At 36.4% G+C, this 27462-nt stretch overlaps 1 long non-coding RNA gene across 1 annotated transcript; it reads right to left on the bottom strand.

Annotated features, from left to right (window-relative positions):
• Positions 1–9: 9 nt before the first annotated feature.
• LOC116540606 lies at positions 10–23291 on the bottom strand. The gene is made up of 3 exons (XR_004264515.1): positions 23138–23291; positions 6997–7057; positions 10–4951 (listed from the first exon to the last, which is right to left on the bottom strand). It is a non-coding gene; the product is annotated as an uncharacterized LOC116540606 (long non-coding RNA).
• Positions 23292–27462: the final 4171 nt, after the last annotated feature.

The raw sequence follows: 27462 nt of genomic DNA, 5'->3' as shown, positions 1-27462 counted from the left end.
AGCGGGAGCTGAACAATGAGAACACATGGACACAGGGAGGGGAATGTCGCACATCAGGGCCTGTTTGGGCATGGGGGCTGGGGGAGGGATAGTATTAGGAGAAATAGCTAATGTAGATGACGGGGTGATGGATACAGCAAACCAGCATGACACATATGTAACTATGTAACAAACCTGCACATTCTGCACATGTATCCCAGAACTTAAAGTACATTTAAAAAAATGTTTTCCTAAGTAGGGAGGAAAATAACAGGGGGACTTGGGCATATAAATTGTTCATACATGCACTAATATTAACAAAACATATGAATTACATAAAAATAACAAAATATGAAGCAAACACTCATTTGTAAACCCCTCATACAACAAATATTTAATGAGCATCAACATCAACCATGTGTCAGGCACCATACTGAGCATCAGTGATAGAACAAGAGTAGTTTCAGCCCTCCTCTGTGACTAGAAGCTCAGAGTCTAGTTCTGTGAGACAGAACACATTTCTCATGCAAGTAATTAAAAATTCACGAACTGGCTAAAGCAAAAAATCACTAATGATGTCATACATCGAAAACTTCAAGATATACAGTTAAACCTTTGGTCTTGTGGTCCATCAGTTCATTGCTTTCACCAGCTTTTCCCTTATGCTCCACTACCCTAATGGCACTGGCTTTTGGATCTGATGAGACTTCTTAGCATATTGTTGGATGGCTGTTGCACAGGAATAGCATAAGCTAGCTTTTCTCATTCTCCAGAATCTTTTATTTGAAATCAAAATATTTTTCTTATTTGCATCTAGTTTCTTAAAAGGTGTCCTGTATTAGCACAGGGCAGTTGGGAATGCAAGTGCCTTAATAGGGAAGTGAGATGGAGATGACTGGCTTTAATCTATCATGATTACTCTCCTGGGACTGAGCAAAACATTTTGTTGACAAAATCCTGATTGTCTCAGAAAGGAAGAAAAAAGACAATGTTCATCTCCTACTCTACCTTAATACACTTCTTGAAGAAGAGAAATTTCACATTTTAATGGTAGAAATTCGTGGTGTTCTAAAATGGAGTGTTTCAATGCTTCCAGAAAGTTAAGGAGAATTGGGAAGCTGTAGCCTTATTTTACAATAATATTCATTATTCATTTTTAAAATGCATAAAACTAAGGATATATAAGAAAAAGATCTATCCCCCTTCTCAAAGTTTGAAAAGTACTTCATACAATACATTACACACTTGTGTTAATCTACCAAGCAAACCAATTGCAAAAAAAAAATCCCAAAGCAAGTTCCTCTTGCTTTATCAGGAGTACATTTTCATAGCTGATTAGCAAAAAAAGAGTCAGGCACCATGGCAATATGCAGAACACTCCCTATAAAACAAAAAATCCAAGAGAACAGAATAGAAATAACTGGTATCAAAAGCTATTTCATTTTAATCTGTGTGAATAAGTGGGTTAGCATTTGTCATTAAAAAATATGTATAAGGCCATGTGCAAGCATTCTTTAAGGATTTTCTAAAACTACATTCTAGTATATTACATTAAATGGGAGAATCTAATCATGCTAGGGTAAGAAACAATGCTAACGTCTCAGTAGTTTAGCAAAATAAAACTTTACTTCTCATGCATATGAATTCTGCATTAGGTCCAGGCAACTCTTCAGGGCTTTTGTGCTCTAAATGAATATTCACCATTAAAATCTATTTCAAGCTTATGGCATCTCTATTTGAACTCATGGTGCCCAGATGGTGGTGGCACAGGAAGATAACGTGAAAAAATGACCACCAGCACTTAAACACTTCTTCCCAGGAGTTTACAAACATCCAATTCATTGAAGCAAATCACATGGTTTTGCTTGATTTCAAAAGGTTATGTGCACAAAAAAAAATGGAGAACAGGGGAAAAAAAAAGCATGAAAAACACAAAATCTTCACGAACTTTAGTATTACCTAGAACATTTGATAAAAAATATTGTAAAATCCCATTTCTGAAGTTTCTACAACTTCTTTTTCCATATGACACTATTGAGTTGAACCCAACACATGCCATATTTTGATGTGAAGCTATGCATTAATTTAATTCAGTACACATTAATTGAATACTTTTTAAGGGCCAGCCAGTGGGAAATCATGTAGAGATTAACATCTCTGTAAAGTCTTATTGTCCCGTTTTCCTAAATGTTATTCATCTTTCAAGTTTCTTTTTGGATCCCATATACGTGAAGCACATAATAGCACAATAATAAAAGTACACATTCTGGATTCAGAAAAGCCTAGGTATGAATTCTAGAAGTACTTATTAACTTACTAACTGAATCATCTTTTAAAACCTCTAAATTTGCTGGACTTCAATGTGAAGAATTATGGTATCTACCTCACAATATTGTTCTCAGGATTGAACAACATAAATAGAACCTCAGAGACCATATTTATTTAACGTGTGCTTTCTTTCAGGCACTGTCTAAGAACAATGCTGTAAATACCAACAGTTGTTAGCTACTATTTTTAATATTATTTTTTATGATTTCCACTGCTGCTACTATGAGCCAAAATTGTTTTCTTTTCTCATTGTCAGAATTCCAGAAATTGAAAATATGAAAAAAATAAGCTTGATAGATTCTGTCCTCACTACTTTTGTCATTTATAAACTAAAATATTGTTTCAAGATTAAAATAAAATGTATGAAGCTTTTGTGAGACATCTAAAGTTAACCAGGTGACAAATGTTTGTACGCAAATGTATGGTGGACTTCATCTATACAATAGTAACAGTTTTTTAGATGCTTATTCATAAACTACCTTATGGTTTTCAAATGTGCTCATGTTTGTGGATATTGTCTTTAAAATTTAGATAAAATTACTGAAAGATGAGAATCCTGTTTTGTTTATTATGTATCTTTCAGCACCATATAATAGGTGCACAAATATTTGACTAAGGATTTAGTCTATGTACTAGTCAATAGCAGACTCTTCAGGGCTACTCTGTCAGTATGACCTCCCTACCATCAGTCTGTGCTGGCTTTGTAGGGCTATTCAATATCCTTAAAATCCCTATTTAGTAAAATAATTGATCTAGATAAGAATATTCCTTACAGCATTTCATTGGCTGATTCCAGCCAATTCTAGTTATCAATAAAGGGAGCCCCAAAGGCTGGGGAGAGTTCTGTGCCTCCAGAAATGGGAAGAAGGGGTATAATCTTCATCCTCCCAAGCTCAAAGAGGCCCCTGAACTAAACATGAACTGAAAAAACTTAACAACATCAAAAAAGGATATCAAACTACTTCAGGCTCTTTGTTTCTTGGATCTTGATTCAAATCTCAGAACAGAAGAAAAAAGGATATAGCCAGTGCTATTTGTACACGCTGTAGCCAGGGAAAGGGAAATACTTGTTTTATCCCAACAATCAATGATGATGAAGTGGTCAACTCATGGGGGAAAAGTGAGAGTGCTGTTTAAAAGGCCAAATGAATGTGAGGCACCAAAAACCAGGCAAAGTCTACCTTTGTCTGATGTGCTTTTAGATTTCTTCTTGTATAGCTATCAAACTAAAAGCATGTATAAGAGTTACCATTCTAACATAGTTGTTACTACTTTTAAAATAATTTTCCTATCTTTGCCTTGAACTCTCCAGAACTGCCATTATAGGTAAAATAACTACATTTATTACTATTTCAATATCTCTAGTCTGTCTATAGACTAGAGATATATTCATGTCACATAAATAACATTTTGGCCTTCATACACTAAGTCTGTGAGTAAGCTGTTTCTTGATGATCTGTTCAGACACTAAAATTCACACCGACTTATAATCCCCTGCCATTCATCAGGATTTGAAATGAACACAATACCTTTTCAGTCAACCTTTTCTTAACAGCAAGATCTAACTTCCTAATTTCAGAAGCATTTAAAAATTATACTAAAGGGGATGGAAATTTAAGTATGTGGAGAATGTGTGGATTCATTCAAATACAACAGGAATGTTTTCAAGCATATTTTAAACTTAATAAAGTTCCTATCCAAACTCAATAAAATCATTTATGACTATTAAGCTGAATGCTAACATTATGGCTTCCACAAATAAATCCAGTTCAATTTAGCAAAGAAACCTTACAGCAGGAGGGAAAAGGACTTATTGGGAAAATTTTAAATAGGTCAGTTTTACTGGAAAAATACTGAATAGAATAATCTGCTATTTCCCACTAGGAAAGAGAGCTTATAAATAGCCTAAATGGCTTTATGAAGGATAGAATATTCAGATTAATGTGTCTCCTTATACTTGCCCAAGAACTAGCAAATCTTCAGTATAAACAGACCCAACATAAAACATCTTTTACTGTCTCCGCAAACCACAGGCATGTAACTATTCACACTCGAAGCAGAGTCACTGAGAGCATTATTTCATATTTGTTTTACAACCAAAATGAGCTGTTTTAGTGGGCTTGTTCATAAACATTGTTCCTATTAAACACATACATATACACTTAATATTTGGCAAGGTTAGCTTGTCTAATATATAAATGCAAAGTTAATAAAGAGCAAAGTAACTTTAATTTGTACTTTGTTGTATATTTACTTATCTTTGCAAATTAAATATATCAAAAATTATTTTTGAAGACATAGGATACGGAACATTAACAACTGTTATACTGAATTGTCACCCCAAATCATACCGTGTAGTTAAATTCATTGCTTTTAATTCATTTGTCTCCAAATACTGGTGTAAAATTTATATAGCTATCTAGCAATTCAGATAAATAACGTTTTGACCTTCATACAAAATTACTTACTGAATCAGTGGATGTTTTGACTTTCACACCAATTTCTGGTTCCTGAGATTATTACTCTCTTCTTTCTTTTTTTCAGTAATTCCCCTAGTTATCTCCTCATCACTGGGACCTTCTTTGCCCCATCCTCTGTTCTCTTCTCAGTCTATGTAGATTCTGTGACAGCTCTCATGTTGACCCTATAGAATGGTGACCTTTACACCAGTCATTCTTATTTCCATATCTCAAGAGTCAGCTGCCTTGTAATGTTTCCATTTGGGTACCCCCCCAAACACCTCTGGTCTCCATACATCCACAAAGATGTCCTCATCTGCTTTCTCCACCCCACCCTCATTTGCCAGCAGCATCATCACCCAAACAGGAACTCAACTCATATTTTACCCCTTCCCTTTATTCGCACATTCAATTAATTCATAACAAAGTCCACCCAACTCTATCCTCCTAACATCTTTTGATCTCGTGTTCTACCCCATTTCCTTCCTCAAGACCTCCTTCATTTAGGCATCATTATTGTCACTTTGAATAAAATCAATAAACAGCTCCCCAAAGCCTTTTAAAACCATTTGTGTTACTACAGTTGGCTCACAAGTTTTCCTCAATATACACCCTACATGTACTTCTAGCCTACTTTCCAGAAGCAGCTCACTTCAGCTAATGCACATTGAGTCACTTTCTGATCCTCTACAAAGCAATTCTCTTTTATCTGTCTTCCTTCACTCATGCTGCCCTGTCTTCATGAAAGACCCTTCCCCCATCTTCTTTGCTAGACTAACTCTGACTCCTTCATTAAAAAGCAGGCTTATATTATATTAGATATCCTCCAATTATGCATTTGTCTCTCTTGTCTTACTATAATTTTATGCCTTTGCTCTCATACCTTTGTTTTCAGCCCTTACCACAGCAATTAGTACGTAGTAAATATGTTCTTTTAATGCTAAAAAATGCTACCTAACAAGTATGACTTGAGCAAATTGTTTCACGTAACGGTTTCTTTTCTGGTAAAATAAGGATATTTAATAATATCTGTCTTAAAGTGTCTTTGGGAGAAATAAACTCAGTTAATAGATATAAAGCATTTAGAAGCATACTTGGTACATAATAAATACATATTAAATATTATCAGATAATATTAATATTAAATCATTATTAATGGGTTAATGTTAAATCATTATTATTTCTTTGCTATTCCTATTCCGCCACTTCTGTGGAGTCGTTCACTGAACGTTTAGTGTGTTGTTTTCCTTGCAGCACCTCCAACACTCTATAAGAAAATATTTCTTCCTTACAGCCATACGAAGCAACCTTAGCCTTCAGCAGCATCCCATGCTCTTTTCTAGCACCACTAACCACTTTCAACTTCCCTTCTACTCTCATCATACCATTCATTTGAATAAACACTTCCACACTGTAGTATAGATGCTAAGAAAGCACCTTCTACAGCCAGACAGGTTGGGTCTGAGTTCTGGTTTCTCCATTTTTAACTTGTTAATTTTTAAAAAAGTTATTTAATTCCTCTATGCCACAACTTTGTTTATCGAATAAGGCTGAGAATAGTGTTTACTTCATAAGATCACCTTGGGATTAAATGAATTAGTAGTTTTTACTACTACAAAGTTTACTTAGAATGTTACAGGAGAATAGTATGCTCTTAATAAATCGTAGTAGCAATATATCCATTCAAGTGGCACAGCCCACTCTATTAGGAAACATTATTCATTGTCTTATATACCTTTAGAATATGGTCATTTATGCCAAGTTTTGCTTTCAAAACTACAGCTTCAATAGAATATATACTTTTTGTCAGAACACAAGAACTGCAAGGGATATGAGAAATCTAACTTCCAAGGCCTTGTTTGACAAAGAAATAAGGGCACATATTTATTAGTTAGTTTGTCTTCTTTAACTGAGTTATTTTATAAGCTTCTATGCCAATCCTCAATGTCTGATATCTGAAGAGTGTTGGCAAATTTTATTTTACACAGAGAGAACACTGGCCTCCTGGAACATACCAGACCATCATTGCACAAAGGAAAGTGCTAGCCTTCTGGCGGCCATCAAACAATCACAGGTAATGCTGGCCTTCTACTGGGCACCAGACCAATATAGCACAAAGGGAGAAAGGCCAATAGAGGGAAGTAGTTAAAAGCACAGAGACTGAAGCTGACTTCCTGAGTTCATGTCTAGGGTCTATCACTTCAGAGCCATCTGACCAGGGAAAACTTACCAAGTTCTCTGTGCTCCCATTTCTTCTTCAAACAGGATATTAGAAGGGTGAAACCAATAGCCTGTGGGAGTTAAAATAAATTAATATGAATAATAAATTAATACATATGAAGACTTTGAACAGCACTCTGCATGTAGTAGCAATATACGTTTTCTTTGCTATTATTGCAAACACATACAGCTACGTGAACACTACTAAAATTTATTTGTTATTACTTCAACATCAGCACTGTATATCTTGTACTAAAATTCAAAATACCTCCTACCTTTCTTGAAGAACCATAGGAAACTAGGAATCAATGCCCTTTCTAGTCTAAATAATTTTAAAATAAGTCTTATCATATTCATTCCTTATACAAAAATGAAGATTAGTTTTACGTAGGTAGTTCATTTGCCTTAAAATTCTGTAAGGCAGGAAGTCATCAAGGTAGTAGTACCAGAAATATAATCACCATGAAGATAATATAGCTTAAGTTTCTGAACCCTTCAATTTTACAGGGTCCTCTGAAATATGGGAGAGTTTAAAAATACATTGACTGAGTACCTTCTTTTTTAATTTCGAGAGTTGTATTTTATATTCCTTTTTTAAAAAATAAAATATACCAAATTATGTAAGATGCATATCCCAGAAAGCATGAATTTATTCTTAGATAATATTGACATCACTGGCATATCCATACACACGTGGGATAGGAAAAACTTCTATGGCAGTGATCCCCTTCACATTGGGAATATGAGAAGATTTTCATTTTTTGTTCTGAAGCCACAGCTACCATTTCAAGAAAATTCTTATCCCAGGACCTCAGATGGAACCTCATCACCCTGACATAATCACAAGCCTTGTATTTTGTGCATTGTTTTCCTGCAGCCTGTCAGTTTGGCAGACCAAGTGAAAATGTACTTTAGGACAACTGCATTGTAATTTTTTTGTGCATCCTGCCACCAATAGCCTACTATAGCTGCTACTTAATTATCTTGTTTTCATGAGGATTTTAGAGTCCTCAGATAAGTATTTGTCCTACAGGCATTTTCACAAGGCAGTATTAATCCTGAAGCCAAGAGTTACATTTTACACAAGCATGTGTAGACATACACATACACAGACAATTCACTGCATTTTCCATTGCCTTCCTTTGTATTTTTTGTACTATGTAGAAAAATATTCATCTACCTATTTGTATTACCATTTCTGACACTGACACTACAATCTTTGTACTGTTAATGGCACCCATCATGAAACATTCTATGCATTTGCAATGAAAAGTAAGAATTATTAGTCCACAAGATGTTATGTATTAAATTAGAGCTACACTTGTTTTCTTCTTGCTTGTACCAGGCAGTGGAAAACTCAGAACCAGATGCAGGCTACTATTGCATTATAAAACACTATTCTCTTCTGGTTATTATTACTCGGATACTGTTGGTCACGCCATTGAAACAATCTTGCATCTGCAAAATTTGCTCCAGGGAAACATCAGCAATTACATTACTGTGAAAGGTATTGGAAGATTGTTGTGGTTAGCTGCTGGCTCCTGTTCAGTTGGTTATGTACTCAGATTCTATAGGCCTCACAGAGAAAGTTTTTATTGCTGAATAAAAAAAACAGGGAATATGTCATAACATAAACAGAGGAGAAGGAAAATCGTCTTGACTGAAAAATCTGTTTCCTTAATGCTAGCCTATAGGCAATGTTATCATATGGAATCAGTCCCTGAAATTTCATCTTGTTCTTATGGAGCATTTCATCATTGTTGATCTGAATGCTGCCACATGGTTTCTCCAAACTCAAGTAGCCTCAAGTTAGGACACACATTACTATCAATGTACCAAGAACGATCTGTAAACTAATTTCTTCCATGGTTCTGCTTAATCTAAAGAATTGGAGTGAAGAAATATTTTTAGAATTAAATTTTCCCATATATTAATTTACATTGTAATGGTTATTTTTAAGTGTCAACTTGACTGAGCCAGAGCAAACCCAGATATTTGATCAAGCATTAATATCAGCATATTTGATGATGGTGTTTCTGGATGAGATTAACATTTGAATCAGTAGACTGAGCAAAACAGATTATCTTCCTTAATGTAAGCGGTCTTCATTCAGTCAGCTGAGGTCCTAAAGAGGCAAAAGGCTGACTTTCCCTCTGGTAAGAAGGAATTCCTCCTGCCTGATTGCCTTAAACTGGAACATCAGTTCTTGCCTGCCTTTGGACTCAAACTGTTGGCATTTGAACTGTAACTACACCATTGTCTCTCCTGGATCTCCAACTAGCTGAATGAGGATCTTGGGTCTTTTCAGCTTCCATAACTACATCAGCTGATTCCATGAAATAATTCCAGGAAATAAATACATATACATACACACACACACACCCACACACACACCCATTAATGAATTCTGTTTCTCTGGTGAACCCTAATACACTCATATTTTAATAATTATCAGACTTTACTAATTCTTTGTAACAAAAGAAATCTTCTAGACATAGAAAGAGAGAGACTAATGTGATAGAGCAGGATGATCAAGCTCATCTAATTTCCTTTTTATGTTCCCTCAGACTGCCTATTTTAGGTCTAAATATCTAGAAGCCTCACTGCTGCTATATGCATGCTCTAACATGGTGGCCCCTTGGGATTGCTAGGGATATATCTTTGTAACTTCAAAGAGCTGAGTACACCCTTAAGTTTGAGTATTTCTGATCTGGGGAGTCAGAGGTGTCCTTTACATATTAAAACACCATAAAATAGTGACTTGCCTTTAAAATTTTAATGAAGTTTTTCCTCTCATTTGAAGAACATTTTTACAATTAAAAAATTGTACCTCTACATAAGTCATATATGCCTGAGTATATGATGTACATATATATAATGCATATTTTACATATATATTTATTAAATATATATTACACTGATATATTTAAATACATTTATGACAGATAACATCAAATTTTGTTTATTTTATTTTTATTTTATTTTATTTTATTTATTTATTTTTTTTTTTGAGACGGAGTCTCGCTCTTGTTACCCAGGCTGGAGTGCAATGGCGCGATCTCGGCTCACCGCAACCTCCGCCTCCTGGGTTCAGGCAATTCTCCTGCCTCAGCCTCCTGAGTAGCTGGGATTACAGGCACACGCCACCATGCCCAGCTAATTTTTTGTATTTTTAGTAGAGACGGGGTTTCACCATGTTGACCAGGATGGTCTCGATCTCTTGACCTCGTGATCCACCCGCCTCGGCCTCCCAAAGTGCTGGGATTACAGGCTTGAGCCACCGCACCCGGCCAAATTTTGTTTATATGATACAATTCTATATTATATATTATTTGTAATATATAATGTATATTATTAACATATACTATGCAGTATATTTTATATTACTAATGTACTCTGTCAATATATGAATATGACCACTTTCCCCAGGGCCTGAGATTTGGGCAACCCAGCTGACACCATCACAACCAACACCCACCCACATTGGCCCATAGGTGGAGCTCCCTGCTTACAAGAAGCAATAGTGCTGCCATATTGAAGAACAAGGGAAATACAAAGCTACCCATAGTAGGCTGAGTGATGAGGTTCTGCCCTGAAAATATTCCCACAGAAAGTCACAAAATCATTCCCCATGGCTCTAAATCACATTGTAGTTTGGAGAGAGAATACAGTGTATGCCTGAACTAGAAATCATGAAACCCTGGAACAGGGATGAGATAGAGAAACATCATTTTCCTGCCTGTCTAGCATGAAGGGCCAGTGCAGCTCACCTTTACCTCTGCCCCTCCCCCTCCCCCACACACAGAACTTCATCAGGGCTGGTGCCTGCACTCACCATTGGGGTGATCCTTAAGGGAGTTATAAATATGGAAATGAAAGAATGACAACTACTTCTACAAAAACACTCTTAAGTACATAACCCACATACCCAGGAAAGCAACTATATAATCTAGACTATAAAACAACCAGCTAACAACATCGTGATGTGATCAGAATCCCACATATCAATATTAACCTTTAATATAAATGGTCTATAAAACCCACTTAATAGACACAGAATGGAAAGTTAAATAAAATAACTAACCATCTGCTGTATTCATGGGACCACTCTCACAATAAATGACACCCATAGGCTCAAATTAAGTGTTGGAGAAATATCTATCACACACAGTGAGAACAAAAGAGAGCAGGGGTCACCATCTGTATATCAGATAAGATGAACTTTAAACTGACAACAGTAAAAAAGGACAAAGGACATTATGTAATGATAAAGAATTCAATTCACAAGAAGATTTAACTATCCTAATACATACACCCAACATGAGAGCACCCAGAATCATAAAACAAAAAGACTTAAACAGTCATATAATAAAAGTAGAGAACTTTAACATATCACTAACAGTTTTAGCTAGATCATCAGGGCAGAAAGCCAACAAAGAAATTCTGGACTTAAAATTGACATTTGACCAATCAGACCTAAGAGACATCTATAGAACACCCTACCCAATAACCACAAAATATACATTCTTATCATCTGTACATGGAACATGCTCTACAATCAACCACATGCTCAGACACAAGGCAAGTCTCAGTAAATTTTAAAACACTGAAATTATACCAAGCATACTCTCAGATAATAGTGGAATAAAAACATCAGTTAATACCAAGAAAATCTCTCAAGTCCACACAATTACATGAAAATGAAGCAACTTGCTTTTGAAGGACTTTCGTATACACAATGAAATTGAGGCAACAATCAAAAAATTATTTGAAACAAATTAAACAAAGATACAACACACCAAAATAGCTGAGATGCAGCAAAAGCAGTGTTAAGAGGAAAGTTATAGCATTAAACGCCTAAAGAAGTTAAAAAGATCTGAGATTAGCAATATGGAATCATACCTAGAGGAACTAGAGACACAAGAAAAAGTGAACTTCAAAGCTAGAAGAAGAAAATAAATAACTAAAATCAGAGTAAAACTTAATATAACTGGCTGGGCACAGGGTCTCATGCCTATAATCCCAGCACTTTGTGGGGCTGAGGGTGGTAGATCACCTGTGGTCAGGAGTTTGAGACCAGCCTGGCTAACATGATGAAACTCCGTCTCTACTAAAAATAAAATTAGCTGGGTATGGTGGCACATGCCTGTAATCCCAGCTACTCAGGAGGCAGAGACAGGAGAATTGCTTGAACCTGGGAGAAGGAGGTTGCAATGAGCCGAGGTCCTGCCATTGCACTCCAGCCTGGGAGCGACAGAGGAGCAAAACTCCATCTCAAACAAACAAAAAACTAATATAATTGAGGCCCAAAATCCATACAAAGATCAACAAAACCAAAAGTTTGTGTTTTGAAAGGATAAATAAGATAAATAGACCACTGGTGAGATTAGTAAAGAAAAAAAAAAATTCAAATAAGGTCAATCAGAAAAGGAAAAGGTGACATTACAAGTGATATGACAAAAAATATAAAAGATCTTCAGAGACTGTGATGAACTCATCTATGTAAACAAACTAGAAAATCTCAATAAAAAGTATAAATTGCTGAAAACAGAATCACCCAAGGTTGATTTAAGAAGAAATTGAAATTCTGAATAGACCAATAATAAGTTCCAAAATGGAATCAATAATGAAAAACCTACCAACCAAAAACAATCAAACAAACAACAACAACAACAAAAGTCTTGGACCAAATGGATTAACAGCTGAATTCTGTCAAATGTATGAAGAAGAGCTAGTGCCAATGCTATTAAAACAATTCCAATAAATCAAAGAGGAGAGACTCTTAGTCCTAAGTCATTTTATGTATGAAGAACATAATATTCATTGTATGAAGAAGAGCTAATACCAATGCTATTAAAACAATTCCAATATTATGCAGCCATCAAAAATGATAAGTTCGTGTCCTTTGTAGGGACATGGATGAACCTGGAAACCATCATTCTCAGCAAACTGACACAAGAACAGAAAATCAAACACCACATGTTCTCACTCGTAGGCGGGTGTAGAACAATGAGAACACATGGACACAGGGAGGGGAGCATCACTCACTGGGGTCTGTTGGGGGGAAATAGGGGAGGAACAGCGGGGGGTGGGGAGTTGGGGAGAGATAGCATGGGGAGAAATGCCAGATATAGGTGAAGGGGAGGAAGGCAGCAAATCACACTGCCATGTGTGTACCTATGCAACAATCTTGCATGTTCTTCACATGTACCCCAAAACCTAAAATGCAATTAAAAAATAAATAAATAATATTTACTGAAATAAAAAATTATTTGTTTGAATGCAAATTAAGAATCAAGTAAGAATCTCTCTCTGGAATAGTACTGAAGCTGTTCTAACTAATATAAGCTACAATTATCAACTCAATTTGTTTGATGTCAAGTCCAGGAGACATTTTCATTCATATCCTTAAAAAAAAAAAAAAATTCCATCAAATCAAAGAGGAGGGACTCTTTCCTAAGTCCTTTTATGAAGCCAGCATCATGCTGATATCAAAAGCTGGCAAAGACACTAAAAAGAAAACTTCAGGCCAATACCTCTGGTGAACATAGATGCCAAAATCCTAACAACATGTAAGTAAACCAAATTTAATAGTATATTGGAAAGTTAATTCATCATGATCAAACAAACTTCATTCCTGAAATGAAGGTTGGTTCATAATATGAAAATCAGTAAGTATGATTCACCACATAAATAGAATTAAGAGCCAAAACCCATGATAATCCCAATAGATGCAGAAAAAGCTTCCAATAAAATTCAGTATCTCTTCATAATACAAACCCTCAACAAACCAGTCATCAAAGGAACAAATTCACACATCTATAGCCAACATCATACTGAATGGGAAAAGCTAGAAACATTCCCCTTGAAATATGGACAAGACAAAGTGCCCACTCTTACCACTCCCAATCAACATAGTAATAGAAGCTCTAGCCAGAGCAATCAGGAAAGGGAAAGAAAGGAAAGGCAACTAAACAGGAAGAGAAGACAAACTCTGTTTACTGATGACATAATTCTATATTTAGAAAGCCCCAAAGACTCCATCAAAGACCTCCTAGAGCTGATAAATGACTTCAGTAAAGTTTTAGAGTAAAATAATTAAATGTACAAAATTCAGTAGCTTTTTTTTTTTTTTTTTTTTTTTTAGATGGAGTCTTGCTCTGACACTCGGGCTGGAGTGCAGTGGCATGATCTCACTTCTCAGTCTACTGCAGCCTCTACCTCCCAGGTTCCAGCAATTCTCCTGGTTTAGCCTTCTGGATGGCTGGGATTATAGGCACGCACCACCAAATCCAGGTTTTTGTATTTTCAGTAGAGACAGGGTTTCACCATGTTGGCCAGGCTGGACTCGAACTCCTGACCTCAGGTAATCCACCCACGTTGGCCACCCAACGTTCTGGGATTAGACGTGTGAGCCACCATACCTGGTCAAAATTCAGAAGCATTTCTATATACCAATAATTTCCAAGTTGATAACCAAATCAAGAGCAAAATATCATTTGCAATAGCCATACATGAAAATAAAATACCCAGAGATACATGTAACCAAGATGATAAAACATCTCTACAGGAAGAGCTACAAAACTCTGCTGAAAAACATCTTCCATGGCACAAACAAATGGAAAAACATTCCATGCTCATGGATTGAAACAATCAATATTATTAAAATGGCCATATGACCCAATCTATAGATTTAATGCTATTCCTGTCAAACTACAAATGTTATTTTTTTTTTTGCAGAGTCAGAAAAAAACTCTTCTAAAGTTCATATGGAACCAAAGAAGAGCCTGAATAGCAAAACAATCCTAAGCAAATAAAAGAAAAAAAAAAAAAAACTAGAAGTATCACATTATCCAACTTCAAACACTATTACAAGGCTACAGTAACCAAAACATATTGTACTGGTATGAAAACAGACACATATACCAAAGAAACAGAATACAGAACTCAAAAGTAACTCCGTACCTCTATAACCATCTGATCTTCAACAAAGTCAACAAAAATAAACAATGGGGAAATTATTTGGTTTGGATGTATGTCCCCTCCAAATTGCATGTTCAAATGTGATCCTCTATGTGCAAGATGGGGCCTAGTGGGAGGTGTCGGATCATTCTCTTGGTGATTCCCCTGGTGATACATGAGTTATCGCTTTATTAGTTCATGCAAGATCTGGTTGTATAAAAGAAGCCTGGTACCTCATTCTCTCTTGCTTCCTCTCCCACGATGTGAAAGGCTGGCTTCCCTTCATCTTCCTCCATGATTGTAAGCTTCCTGAAGCCCTCACCAGAAGCAGGTACTATACTTTATGTACAGAATAAAGAATTATGAGCCAAATAAACCTTATTTCTTCATAAATTACCCAGCTTCAGGTACTCCTTTTTCTCAATGCAAACGGACTAATACAGGAAAGGACTCCCTATTCAATGAATGGCACTGGGATAGCTGGTTATCCAAACACAGAAAAATAAAACTGAAGCTCTACCTTTCATCATATGTAAAAACTAGCTCAAGATGGATTAAAGACTTAAGTGTTAGATGACAAACTGTAAAATTCCTAGAATAAAAGTTAGGAAATACCTTTCTTGACATCAGCCTTGGCAAAGAATTTATAATTAAATTATCAAAAGCAATGCAACAAGAAATTTTACAATTGGGACTGAATTAAAGTAAAGATATTCTACACAGCAAAGAAACTATCAATAGAGTAAATAGACAACCTACAGAATGGGAAAAAATATTTGCAAACTATGCATCCAATAGAGGTCTAATTTCCAGAATCTATAAGGAACTTAAACAAATCAACAGGCAACAACCAAATCACTTCGTTAAAAAGTGGACAAAGAATAGGAACAGATATTTCTCAATTAAGACATAAGCAGCTAACAAACTTAAGAAAAAATGCTCATCATCACTAATCACAGAAATGCAAATCAAAACCACAATGAGATACCATCTCACACCAAATTACTAAATTACTAAAATGTCAAAATATAACAAATGCCGGTAAGATTGTGGAGAAAAGGAAATGCTATACAATGTTGGCGAGAATGTAAATTAGTTGAGCCACTGTGGAAAGCAGTTTGGAGATTTCTTAAAAAACTAAAAATAGAACTACTACTCGACCCAGCAATCCCATTACTTGGTATATACCCAAAGGAAAATAAAGCATTTTACCAAAAAGACACATGAATTCCTATGTTCATCCCAGTACTATTTACAATAGCAAAGACATGGAATCAGCTTAGGCGCCCATCAATGGCGGATTGGAGAAAGAAAATTTGCTACATATACACTGTGGAATACTATTCAGCCATAAAAAAGAATGAAATCATGTACCTGGCAGCAACATGGATGGAGCTGGAGGCCATTATCCTAAGCAAATTAATATAGAAACAGAAAACCCAAATAGTACATGTTCTCACTTATATGTGGGAGCTAAACATTAGGTATTTGTGGACATAAAACAATAGATACAAACAACCATGTCTATGAAAAAAACAGACACTGGGGACTACAAGAGTAGGGAGGGAGAAAAGGGTCCAAAAACTAACTGCTGAGTATTATGCACACTACCCAGGTGGCAAGATACCTTTATAACAAACATACTCTTGTATCCCGAATTCAAAATAAAAGTTGAAGAAAAACAGAAAATTCTTTTTAAAATCCCAATATATTAATATGTAAAATATTATTATATATTTGGTATATGATTTATATTGAAAACTTTAAATTATATTATATATTATACATATTTTATTATATCAAATATAGTTTATATATTTAATTACATATAATACATATTATTAAATATTATATCAATATATTTATATAAAATAATATATACGCCATAGTATAATGTTTATGAGAAAACACTGAAACCTTGAAAATAAGCAATTATCTCTGTTGCATGCCATCTTAGTGAGCAGGAGGCCTTGTACCAACTTAAAAGTTAAAGGTCTAGCTGGGGTATTATCATGAGGATCTGTGAGATGAAAAAAGAAGGAAGCTGTGTCTATGGGCCTCGTTCCTGGTTATAAATCTGGAAAAAGACAGAAAAGCTATTTCTTCTTATTTCCTATCTTTCTTTCCCTTTACTCTATCTGAATTAGTCCCACTAGACACTTGTTTCTGTCTGTCATTATATTTTGTTTTCTTCTTTCTATCACTATCTAATCTACTACATACTTTTTGTTCATTCTTTGTCTGCCTGTCTGTTCTTTTTCCTTGGAGAATAAGCACTCTGAGAACAGTGACTTCATTTTATTTACTGCTGAATCTGCAGTGCCTTGCAGGGTATTAGGCACAGGTGCTCAATGAATTAATTAATTAATGAAATCCCTTACTCAGCTTGACCCAGCTGTAGCTTTCTTCCTGCTTGGTTTTAGGTCCTGTGTTTGAAGAAATTGTGGTACACGTCCCAAAAGACAAACATGAAATCTTCTAAACTCTCTTATTCTACTGATAGATCAACAGTGTAAACTTCCCTCAGGTTTACCCTTTATGTCACCTTTGGAACATTTGATTATTGGTGCTGGATCTGATATACAAAATGATGTTATTGCCTTAGGAAGCTTTTCAAGGAAGTACTGAATCACTAGGTATTTATTTGATTTTAGGCTAATCACTTAGCTTAGGTATTTGCTTCAGATATTTCAAGGCAGCACAAAATGGATTAAGACACCTGCTACTGTCCTTAAAATTCTTAACACAATTATTTTAGAGAATTTGGCCCTGTGGCTTAGACATTTCCCCTCAAACCATGTCACTATGACAGCAAAACAGTGAAAAACACACTAGTCTCTCTGTCAAAGGAAAAGGAAAGTACTATTTACTTTGTAAATGCTTAATTACAGAAGCCTTGAGCCAGTCAAATAATGTTGGTTTCTATATTAAACATACCCCTCTTTGTCTTTTTCATTTATAAAGTAAAGATGCATTAGAATTTGCAAATATAGAAAGATTTGCAAGTCATTTTTTTTTACTAATGTCATGATAAAAATTAATTTTTAAAGGCTAAGAATAAGCACTCTTTCATTTACTTTTAACTTTACTCTGCTAGAAGTTTGACTTTATCATAAACTACTTAATAATATTATTTTCATTTGGGGTTTTTACTAAAGACAGGTCAATGTATTTAGCTACCTAGACCTCAACCAGCCTTTTAAGGAAACCCTGACATGCTCTATTATAGGCAATGTCACCTGCTTTGCAACAAATAATTGACTATGACTGTTAATGGCTACAACAGGGTATGGTCATGCAGGCTGAGAATTCTCAAGATCTATAGTTGGTGGGCTAAAGTCCCCAGAAAGCCAATGGTTTAGTTTCTGAGTCCAAATGCCTACAACCAAGAGACCAGATAGTGCTGGTCCAGTTTGTGTTCAAGTCCAAAGGCAGGAGGAGACCAATGTCATACCTCAAAGACAGGCAAAAGGAGAGAATTATCTCTTAGTCTTTGTATTCAGGCCTTAATGAACTGAATGAGGCCCATCCATGTTGGGGAGAGCAATCTGTTTTACTCAGTCTACTCATTCAAATGTTAATCTCATATAGAAATACCTTCAGAGACACAGCCAGAATAATGTTTAACCAAATATCTAGGCATCCCATGGCACAGTAAAGTTGACATAAAACTAACCATCACAACATCTAATATTTTGAACAAAGATTATGACTAGGTGACAGAGCAGAAGCACCATTATTTTGGACAAATATCACTATTTTAGTTTTAGCTTTTTTTTAGCCTTATGCATTTTAAGAAAATTATTTTTTTAACTATAAGCAGCCAGAAAAAAGCATACAGTAAAACACAAATAAAACAGCTTGGGCACAAAGAAGGTAGTGGAAACATTTTTTGGGTAACTGCCAAACTTTACTGTTATACTATGGGCACCAGTAAAACAGTGGGTCTTAATAAATACATTCCTTTCCCTTCAGGTACACTAAGTCAGGAAAGCTAAAAGCAAACTCAGGGGGGTATGCGTGCAGCTGGAGGAAAATGTACGGGAACGAAAACACAACTCTCCCTCCCAAATAAGCACACCCAAAAAAAGCCACAAAAGTAGTCCAAGCCTCTAATGAACTCTCCCACCTTAAAACCTTAAAAATTCTTAGTATCTAAAAAAGTGTGCCTCTAACCTAACTTGGACAAAAGCTCCTCTCAGGTTTGTTTTCTCTAAAATAAACCTGTCTTAACCAGCAAGCCACCTTTCGTATTTCTTTCCTCTTTCTTTAATTCTTACACTAGATACCTGCCATCCTTGCTGGGCCATTCTGTGTTCCATGTGTCTTGGTTGAGTGTCTGGGTTAAATTGTTAACCTTATTTTCTATCTATTTATTAATTCAACTAATGTCTACCAAGAAAATACTACATGCCATGTATCTTTTGGATGATGCAATAGTGATCAATAAAGTAAGTTCTCTACCCATATAAATTTGAGTGAAGTGAAGGAAATATTGAAACAAGAAATAATCTTTTAAATTGCCATATTAGGGGAAATAAAATACTTCTGAGATAATATTATCCAAGAAGATCTAGGTAAGGGTCCTTTATTAAGGAAGTTGCTTATACTTTTTATACTACATTTCCTATTAACTTTTTAAAAAAATTGTACATTTTATTTTAGTGTGGAAAAGTTTACCTTTTAGGTGAGTGTGTGAGTACAGTTTGTATCTGTGGGTTTCAGATTTGTAGATTCAACCAACCATGAATTAAAAATATTTTTTAGGAATGCTGATTGGATCTGCACTAAACATGTACAGACACTTTTTCTTGTCATTATTCCTAAGCAATACAGTGTAACAACTATTTTACACAGCATTTTCATTGTATTAGGTGTTATAAGTAAACTAGAGATGATTTAAAGTATAATGGAAAATGTGCATATGTTATAAGGAAAAGCACTTTGTAAGTGGTACTACACCATTTTATATGAGGCACTTAACTTGAGCATCCATGGATTTTGGTATCCACTGGAGCTCCTCTAATCAATTCCCCCATGGATACCAAGAGACAAACATATATATATATATATATATACACACACACACACACACACACACACAGTTATATATTTATTCAGTTATATACATTCACATATGTGTGTGTGTGTAATTCCAAATCATCAAAGTTTTTGTTAGTACATAAACCATCACATGATGGGAATTTGAAAATTAGAGAGGAAATATTGTTACTCAAGAACTGTATTTTAGATTCAACCTATAAAGGAATGGAGCACAAATATGCAGCTACTGTAAGTAGAAGGACTACCTCTCAGACTAGAATATTTCTATAGCCTAATCGAACTTACTGATCATTCATAGCAAGGTTGTTTCCCATAGAAGTATGGTCAGCAATAAAGGAGTGGAAAAGCTGAGCATATTAGTTTTCTATTGCTCCCATAACAAATAAATTAAAAACCTTGTAGCTTAAAACACACATTTATTGTCTTCCGGTTTAGATGTCCAGGATAGGTCCTCAACAGGCCAAATCTAACATGTTAGCCACCTTTGTTCTATTCTAGAGGTTCTAAGAATCATTTTTTTTTCTCTTATTCAGGTTGTTGGCAGAATTTAGAATGCAGTTCCCTGTGGTTGTAGGACAGAGGTCCCCGTTTTTGTACTGGCTGTCAGCTGAGAATCCTTCCCAGTTTCTAGAAGCCACCTACATTCCTCAGCTCATGGGCCCCTTCCTCCATCTTCGTATCTAGCAACAGCAGATTAAGCTTTTCTCATGTCATACTTGTATGAGCTACACTCTGCCTACCTTTTCCACTTTTACGAGGCCGTATGATTAGGCCCATCCAGAAAATCCAGGATAATGTTCGCATCACAGGGTCAGCCGATTAACAGCCTTAATTTCATCTGAAATCTGATCTCCCTTTTTCCATGTAACATACATATTCACAGCCATAACACCAAGAGGCAAAGACCATGGGAGCACAAATCCTGCCTACCACATGAGAGAGAAAGTTCTTGGCAGGTCTGTTAGACAGCTTCCTGGAAGTGACATCTTTACCAGAAAAAGTCACATATTATGATTTTTCTGACAGGGCTATATTTCAGTGGATGAGAATGATGCAGCCTCCTTTTCTGAGAAGCACTTTGTAAAATAAATTGACCTCTTCTGTTCCAATTCTGACTTATCAAGCTGCCTTCCAATAGGTCAGATCCCTGTAATTTTCCATACTACAAAGGCATTTGCTGACCCTGATATATTGATTTTCCTCTGTAGTCTTGTATTTTTCATTGTGAATTAATAAATTGTCATGTACTTAGGTGAGCAAGTCTATCCTCTGAGATATAAAGTCTTACCATACTGACCAATGAAGAGTGAGATTACAAATAATACAATGCTTAACATTCATTAACCTCTAGAGAAGAACTTCTCAAGCTTTAAATGTATACAGATGTCACCATACACTGCTACTGCCGCTTCTCCATAAGCCATCCAAAACTTGAGAGACTCTTGACAAAGTGCAATCTTCAGTCTAGTAGCATCATCTGAAAGCTTGTTAGAAATGCAGAACCTTAGCCCTTACTCCAGATTGAATGATCAGTACAGCTGTAAGTGATAAGCGTTGTTCTAAGATAAGTAATTCTTGAAGGACCAGCAGCATTGACATCATCTGGGAACTTGTTAGAAATGCAAATTCTTAAACTCCACTCCAGATCTATTGAATCAGAATCTCTGGATACAGGGTTCTGTGATCTGTGTTGTCACACCCCTACAAATGGTGCTCATGCAGGCTAAGTCAAGGAACTGCTGGTCAAGAGCAGTGGTTCTCAAACTTTGCTGCACATTAGAATCAGGGTAGTTTTTAAAATTTCTGATAGCCATATCATGTCCTACAAATTAATTCAAAATGCCTGAAGGAAGAAGACAGACATGAGTACTTTTAAAAGGTCCCAGGTGTTTTCAAAGAGCAGTCAAGTTTTGGAACCAATACTTACACTACAATAAATTCACCAATATACATGGCAACTCTGGCAGCTGTTCTCTGTGCTGTTTTCTGTTATCCGCATGTCAGAATCACCTAGTTGATGCCATAATCCCATTTCCAGAGATGCTGATTAAATAATTCTGGGTATCAAAATTACTTTTTTTTTTACTTCACAAAAAGAAACACTATTTTTGACACATTGTTATATGGGTCTTCATAAATACATCAGGCCCTGTTTCCACTTCCAGAGTCATGATGAAAAGAAGTTCCATCATTCACAAAACTTTCTCCTCACAAAACCTTTTTAGGTTAACCTTTCTCCCACCATCAGCACATGCAACCCCTAATTTTTCTTTTTATTCGTCATTTAGAATAATTTATATTGATTTATTGTCTAATTAACAGATTATTTCCCCATTCGATGTTTTGGGTCCACTGAAAAGCCAAAGGCATTATTTATCTGTTACTCTCCTATCTAGTGCTTCCAATTTGTTTGCTTTTTATACTTCCTATTTCTCTGCTGAAAGTTCACATCTCATATTGCATGTCATCCAAATTTAATATATACACTGTTATTCTAGATTCTGTGTCAGATAGTTTCAGTGTCTGTGGCATACCTAACAATCACTGTGTTGACTGTTTTATTTCTTGGCACTGTGTTTATTCTTCTTGCATTCTGTACTGTGAAGGTAAGTAATTCAAAATTTAAGCCGATTGGAAATTTAAAATATTTTGAGCCTAAACGGTACCAGGGAAGACCTCTTTTCTCTTCCCTATTGATTTTCATTATAGATTAACTTTCTCACCTTTCTCACAAAAACGGCTTCATGATTATCACATTGTCTATAGTGGAATGTTAAAAACATTCATTTAAATTGGAAAGGAAATGAAAATAAGCTGTAAAGAAAACAAGCTGAAGAGAAAAGAAAACAAGTTCTCATTAATTAAATTGTAACTCATCCACTGGCCTTGCATAGAATTTCCTTTTTTCTGCCCATAGAAGCAAGACTTTAATTTTTAATTTCAGAGCAGTAACTTACTTCTCTCAAGTCCATGTTTCCAGGATGGCCATAACCAGAATAAACTCTTTAAAACTGGATTCTGATCCTTTTGAATATTTTAGTTAGGCAATATGCATCACTTTTTGTTTAAAATGGCCGGCTGTGTATTATAGTGTAAGTGTAACCAGGGGAGCGTGTGCAACTCACCGTTCCAAAGAGGTTCTTAGTCTCGCTAACTCCGCAGAATGGGGAAAGGGGTCCCAGAGGCGAGGAGAGGTTGCCATTGGAATAAATATCGTGGACCCAGAGTTTTGCAGAAAAGGGATTTATTTGAGAGAGAAAGACAGCACCTACGCTATTGTTGCAGGAGGCCTAGAGAAGGAATCCGTCCAGGTAAGGAGCCGCTGAATTTTAACCTTTGAGTTAGTCCTGCCCATTCATGTTCTTGTCCAATGAGAGGAGTTCTTTCTACTGCCTCTGGAGTGATTGATCTTTGACTCTGATACCGGATTAGCTACTTGGTCCACAACTCAGAGTTACAGAGCCCCCTCCTCCCAGAGCTTTCCACGGGTTTCTTGGGACAATAGAGCCCACCTGGCTTTTCCCAGCTAGCCGACAAGTGGAGAAACCCAGACGAAGAACTTTAGATTTGAAACCGCTCTGGTTCCTGGATGAAGACGTGGAGGCTGGGAAACTCCTGCCTTTGAAACCAAGCCTCTTGGACCCAGGAAGAGTCTGGTTCCCGGATGGAGGCGTGGAGCCAGGGAGACGTCCCTGTAGGCACAATAGACCCTTGAACAACATGGGTTTGAACATCCTGGGTTCGCTTATACTCAGATTTTTCTCTGCCTCTGCTACCTCTGAGACAATAAGACCAATCCCTCCTCTTCTTCCTCCTCAGTTTCTTCAACATGAAGATGACAAAGATGAAGACCTTTATGATGATTCATTACCACTTAATGAATGGTAAATATATTTTCTCTTTATGATTTGCTTAATAACATTGTTTTTCCCTAGCATACTTTATTATAAGAATACACTATATAATGCATATGAAATATATGTATTAGTCCATTGTTTATGTTATCAGTAAGTCTTGCTGACAACAGTGGGCTATTAGTTTAGTCTTGGTGAGTCAGTGTTCAAGGATCAACTTTACAGGCTCAGGTATATAAGTTTTACACCTGGAAATGAGCACTCTTCCTTCTGTTAGGCATTTAGTGTGGAGATTATGTTAGTCTAGTCAGAGGTTAGTCTGAGTTTAAGGTTTGTTTTAGGTATGGTTACAACCCTCAGTGAACCTGTGACATTGTAATTTATATTACAAAATATGTATTCGATGTTTGTTCTTGTCTCCTGGCATACAGCTCCCAAGGCACTTGGAATCTTCAAAGTGATGACTAGTGCCTGTGGGTTTCTGGATAGCCCCAAGAGTGGGGGGATTGGTTGCCATGAGAACCAAGCCTGTGATTACAAAGTTGTAATTTTCATCCCCACCCCTTGATCTCCAGAGAGGGGAGAGGAACTAAAGGTTGAGTAAATCATCAGTAGTCAGTGATTCTCTCAATCATGTCTACAAAAAAAAGCCTCCATTAAAAAAAAAAAAGGACAGAGTTTAGAGAGCTTCTAGGTTGTTGAACACATGGAGGTCCTGAAAGGATGGTGCATCCAGAGAAGACACGGACGCTCCACACCTGTTTTCTCATTACTTACCAATCTAGCAAATTACCCTGGGGGTACAGGTGTCCCTGATTTATGAACAGTTAGAAGAATAGGTCAGATTACCTCTGCCAATCTAGCAAATTAACCTGGGGAGGGGGTGCAGGTGTCCCTGATTTATGGACAGTTAGAAGAACAGGTCACAACCTGGGACTTGTTACTGGCATCTAAAGTGTGAGCAGTCTTACAGGACTTAGTTATGTGAGATCTGACACTATCCAAGTAGATCAGGTCAGAATTGAGTTAATTGCAAGGTGCTATCTGTTAGAGAATTGCTGGGATTTGAGGAAAAAATTTCCACACATACAGTGTTAAAAGCGTTCTGAAAGTATTGAGAATGTTGAGTGGTATGTGACAATGGAAAAAACACTTTTATTTTCCTATTCTCAAAGAACCATATACTTTAAATTTTTCTAGCAGTAACTTGAGAGTAAGAACTGGTTTCCTAGAGGGTTTTCTCAGGCTTCTCCACCATCAGCTTCAAGTCTTCTCTTTATATGCCTTGGAGAGGCTGTGTTTTCAAATTCTTGTCTGACTCCCAGCAGTATTTCAGTCTTATGTGTTAGATGATCTTGTTAATCTGATTGTGCAGGACTTGTAGAGGGTGTTTCATTTTGTTCTAATTAAGAACAAAATCAAATGTCTTAGAACAGCACCGTGTCCCTGGGTTTTGGGGGTGGCGTCTTCTCAATGCTCCCACCTCATTCCCAGCTGTGATTTAGGGCCAAGTTGGTATTCCTGCCTCCTTACGGTGGCAGCATGTTTTTTTCTATTCTTCAACGGGTTATCACCAATGTATCTGAGTAGATTAAACTCTTGTTCTATGAAGGATATGGGGGGCAAGAGTCCTGTTGAAATTTTGCGCCATCACATAGTGGCTTTGTTGCTCCCTTCCTCTGGGCTTGCACTGTTAGAGATGCTTTATCAGAACTCTTGCCAGCCTTTTTTGGCACCTGCTGGGATCCCTGGAGAAGAACATGCAAGGGAACAAGATTTTTCCTCTATCTGTGACTCCCAGGGGCTTCATAATATCTTACCAGCCCACACTTGTGCTCCACAAATTTATTATCTGTTTTAGCTGAATTATTCTTTCTGGTATCTTCTTATAACATCTACCCCAAGAAAGTAGATGCTGTATACCTGCAGATGCCTGACTCTTTTAATATTTTATTCTTGTTAGCTGCCCTACAGACTCAGCTCTCTAATGGGTTCAAGAAAAGCCATGAACATTTGTTTTTGCTCTAAAAGGTGTGTGTGACACCATTTGCAGCTCTCTACATTCCAAAGCAGAAAGTGGAAGTCTGGGAATTGGATTTTTAAAAGCATTTCAGGAGATTTTAATGTGCATCCAAGGTTGAAAACCCTTGCCTTTTAATGTACTTCCAAGGTTGAAAACCCTTGCCTAATTCAAAGATTATTCCTCAAGTCAGAAAATGCGTGTCTTGCCTTTTGCTGCTTGTGTTGTACCACTCAAAATACAAATGGGGGATCCTACCTTCAGTAGGTTAATTAATGGCACTAAGTTAATCTGCTTCTCAGGGTCTTCTTTCCATCTTATCTGTTTGGTCTGGGACTTTTTATGTGATTTTATCACATTGACATTCCTGGATTTATTGCCAAACTAAGTGTATAGGTTTCTAGCTCCAGAATAAACAAACACACAAAAGACAAAGAAAGGGAAAGACAAAGAAAAGATAATAACTTCACAAATAAATGTACTTGTATATTTTTTCAAGCCAGAGACTGATCAAACAAAAAACATTAGTGGAAAGTGAGGAAAAAAAATGAGAAAGGAATGAGTCGCACATATATTCAGTAATCAGTTTGTTACATGCACATTTGAAGAAGGAACATGTCAGGTATGTATTTTTACAAGTCAAAATACTTGGGATAAAATGAGAAATGGTCAACTCCATAAAATTACACATTTTTTTTCCATTGTAAGAACAAGAATAGAAAACCAAACACAGCATGTTTTCACTCATAGGCGGGTGACAAACATTGAGAACACTTAGGCACAGGGAAGGGAACAAAAGTCACTGGGGTAAGGTGGGGGGTAGAGGGGAGGGAAGAGGAGGGACAGCAAGGGGCAGGGAGGTTGGGGAGGTATAACGCCGGGAGAAATGCCTGATGTAGGCGATGAAGGGGATGGAGACAGCAAACTGCCATGGCATGTATGTACCTATGCAACAATCCTGCAGGATGCAGGATGGCACATGTACCCTAGATCCCAAAGTACAATTTAAAACAAACAAAAAAGAATACTGAAATAAACATTAAAAGCTAGTCAGAATTTCCTTATTTGAAAAAATAAAAGCAGAGACTCGAATGATTACTTAAAATATTCCTTACATTGTTCTGCACTGTTTCACAAATAGAACTTCCAATGTTATTCTTGTTTCGTTAATAATTGAGACCTAGGCTGGGCATGGTGACTCATGCCTGTAATCCCAACACTTTGAGAGGCCAAGGTGGGCAGATCACTTGAGGTCAGGAGTTCAAGGCCAGCCTGACCAACATGGTGAAACCCTGTCTCTATTAAAAATACAAAAAATTAGTGGGCATGGTAGCACGTGCCTGTAATCCCAGCTACTTGGGAGGCTAAGGCAGGAGAATCACTTGAACCCAGGAGGCAGACATTGCAGTGAGCCAAGATCACACCATTGCACTCCAGCCTGAGTGACAGAGCAAGACTCCATCTCAGAAGAAAAAAAGAAAATTGAGACCTTTTAGTTAATTTCCTATAGAAATTATTTTTGAGAAATTACTAAAATTGCCCTTATTATTCTCCCTTCAGTATTTATGTTACTATA

Source organism: Sapajus apella, unplaced genomic scaffold, assembly GCF_009761245.1.
Source record: "Sapajus apella isolate SASKATOON/1434 unplaced genomic scaffold, GSC_monkey_1.0 scaffold4, whole genome shotgun sequence".
NCBI classification, from domain to species: domain Eukaryota; kingdom Metazoa; phylum Chordata; class Mammalia; order Primates; family Cebidae; genus Sapajus; species Sapajus apella.
This window is presented reverse-complemented; position numbering and strand designations above follow the sequence as displayed.